At 43.0% G+C, this 3,287-nt stretch overlaps 1 long non-coding RNA gene across 1 annotated transcript in view; it reads right to left on the bottom strand.

The window, feature by feature from the left end:
• Positions 1-1,340: 1,340 nt before the first annotated feature.
• Positions 1,341-3,287, bottom strand: part of LOC122367522 — a 15,541-nt gene continuing 13,594 nt past the window's right edge. The window contains exon 3 of the long non-coding RNA XR_006254071.1: positions 1,341-1,443. This is a non-coding gene — a long non-coding RNA (uncharacterized LOC122367522). The remainder of the gene's footprint in view (positions 1,444-3,287) is intronic.

Below are 3,287 nucleotides of genomic sequence, written 5' to 3'. Positions count from 1 at the left end.
TGTTAAAATTTCAACTATGTTAAGCGGCAGGTAGGGGTCCTTTTCGAGCAACTTAATGTGCGTTTTTTTTGTATTTCATATTTTCACCAAATTTCTTTCAAAACTCTTCGAAACTTTTCAAAAAGGGTTTTCAGGTCATTCACTGTTCAATTCCACATCAGCCTAAGCAAAAATGACGAAAAAATATCAAACGGTTTTCATTTTACAGCGATTTTACTAAACCACTACCTTACTGTCTCAAATAGCCCCACTGTCTCAAATAGCCCCACTTTACGGTATATACATAGATATTGTATATAAGATCTCTATGTTCGACACTTGGGTGTATCCTAGCAATAATTGATACAGCGACTTTGTTAGTACGCTCTGGAATGAAACACCTTATAAAAGGCAACAAAGAGCACCACCTACTGTGCAACACATCGACTCATGTTTTCCAGATATCTTTATGCCTTTCCCTTTGTTCGGCTGGCGGAAGGAAACATATTGTCTGCTGTATTCACCTTAAACGAAAACAAACTGCCTCGGCACCGGGCTCGGATGCCGGCCGTATGCGGCCATCCATCTGTAGCTGGCGCAGAGAGGATCTGGAAGCCGGCCGCAGAAGTGACACGCCGTAAAGCAGCGGCGCCCACAGCCGGCGCCCCGCTGCATCGCTGCCGGGGCGCCGCGCCCGCTCCAATCGCCGCGAACCGAGCGGATAGTGAGACAAGATGGACCGACTCCACCGGCGGGCTGCAGAATCCCACCCACACGCGAAGGCGAGGCCAGCGCCGCGCCAGCCGTCAGAAGATTGGCAGTGAAGCACTGGCTTTTCGGATGTTTTTAAGGTGAAAGGAGGTAAATGACGGTCCCATTGCTTTTTCTCCATTACATGCATACGGATGTCAGTTGGTAGCTACAGGTGAAATAATGAAAATGTACCCTATCATTTTTTGTTGAGTGTTTCATGTAATGAGTAAATTTTTATATGTATGATTGGCGTTAACGTTTTTACGACTCTTAAAAGGTTTTTGTGACGGCGAGATATTTTAGACGTGGAATAACGCTCGAAGCAGCTCAAGCAAAAATGAAATAAAAATTGTTTAAAACACGTCTCTACGTACATTTCAACACGTAATGCTGCAGTTGTGAATTAATTTATCTTTATGGCATTGGTGTTGCAACACCGGAGTTTCCATAGTCAACAAATACCGATATCGTTATAGCAAAGAGCCGCAGAAAAACACCCTATCTTCACGACTTTGGTGCTCCTGTTTTGCCTCGGGTCGATTGAAGCCGGATACATTTCAGAAGTGCTTTGTTGTACTAAGCTGAACGGTCACCAGTTTATTGTTCTTACCTCAGCTCGGTTGAAGCCGGATATTTTGCAGAATGTCTCGTTGCAGTAGACAATTGGGTAGTCGACAATCTGCGCATTGGCCAGTAAAAAGCTGCTGTCCGCTGAAAAAAGACAACGAGTTGTTTGGTTGACATAGCTCCAAACTTAATGAGATCACAAAGCGCAGATCCAACCAGCACCTATTATGCACCGCACAATTTCACAATATAAGACACCGGGGACCTAAATGGATCGGGCGCTTCGGGCAATTTTAGCAATGAACTAGGCATCGTGGAGTTTAGGTAGGCACGCCAATTAGGGGATAGTTTCGATTCCCTGCAATCTCCATCCAACTTACAGTGACCTAAGCTGACACAACCATGTGTTCACGATCGTATTAATTATCTTTGGCGGGGCTGGCGAGTGGCGGTCTGGTTGGAAATGATTCAAGTCGAAACGGAATAAAACGTGTTCAGCTGGATCAACTATTGCCAAACACGTTTTCCACAAGACGAGGAAAAACAGATAGACGAACTAAGAGAGTGTTACTATACAATGCTGCTGTGGTGTGTCGACGGGTTGTGCTCGCCGTCCAGCCCCTAAGCTAGCAGAGCCACCGCGCTTGTCCCGGCCGTCGCCTGGCACCAGCGGGTCAGCCTACCTCCCGGGGGCAAAGTCCGCCAGGTGACCTTGACCGGCCGGCCCGTCGGCTCCGGGCGGCGGACCGACAGAGACATAGCCGGGTCGCTCGGCGTGTGGATGGTAGCCGTCTGTTTGTAAGGTTTTATTTCAGTGACATCGGTACCGTAAACGGGGTGACTTTGCCTCGCCGGGTGACTTTGCCATGCTTCTCGAAAAATGCTTTAGGGAGATCTCCCATGATATTTTACGAGGAATGTAGTAATGTTTGCACAAATGAAAGGTAATTGATGGGCCTCCCAATATAACTAACACTGATAGGTAAGTTACCACTTAATAACTAACTGGGCTCCATTTTATTGGAGTCATTGAAATGGTCAAATTTGAAGAGTTTCAAACTTTTATTATCTAACCATGTCTTAGACAACCTGCGATGCTGAAGCTTGGTATGGTTGATCATGACAAGGCTGTTAAGTTAGCATATCCAACAAAACTGGCATTTGTCACTTCATTTAGCTAAAATTTTTGGTGGCGATTTTTCCAAGTGAATAGCAGGCCACATGGGTTGACTTTGCCACCATGTTATTTATGCAAAAATTGACTACCTACTTATCCAATGCAATTCAAAATAATCTTTAATGTAGCATCTGGTTAACTGGTTTTTATGGGCTGGTTTTTAAACTGGTTTTTAAAAAAGTGAGAGTTTATACGTTTAAAAATTAGCACAGGAATGCACAGTGGGAGTATAGAAAGGCAAAAATTACCAAACTAAAAAAAAATGGATGAAGCTGGGCCCAACTTTTCAGCACAGTCATGATCATCTACAACTCCTGAGTTTGCCAGTAAACTAGCTGAAGAAATCGGTATAATTTTATAGATCAAAACGCTGATAATAAGGGTGCCGGTAATTTGCCGCAAGAACGTCTTCTTTCTGTTCCTCTCAATGCCGCTGGAGGAATGTGGCGCGGTCCTAGAGTACCGATAGAATCATATTTTTGCTTATTTGTCTATTCTGAACCATTTTTCAGTTTCTATTTACTATCAATGTCATAATTTTCAACAAATAAATGTATTATAAAAGTAATGTATCTCTCCTTTTTTGTACATCATTTAAGAGCAAAAAACTTTGAATTGCTTCATTTTGTCCTATTAAACAATTAAAGATGGTTGGCCTCCCCATACATGGAACAAAAATACTTAAAAATTATTTGCAAGCGTTAAAAAACATTTTTGACATAGTGGCAAAGTCACCCCTTTTTCAGTTTAACTTTGCCACGACTCATTTTCTTTAAAAAATATATTTTTAGGCAAGATATAAATACGATAA

This window comes from Amphibalanus amphitrite, unplaced genomic scaffold (assembly GCF_019059575.1).
Source record: "Amphibalanus amphitrite isolate SeventyFive unplaced genomic scaffold, NRLGWU_Aamphi_draft 000875F_arrow, whole genome shotgun sequence".
NCBI classification, from domain to species: domain Eukaryota; kingdom Metazoa; phylum Arthropoda; class Thecostraca; order Balanomorpha; family Balanidae; genus Amphibalanus; species Amphibalanus amphitrite.
The sequence above is the reverse complement of the archived record's forward strand: the minus strand, read 5'-3'. Positions and strand labels throughout refer to the sequence as shown.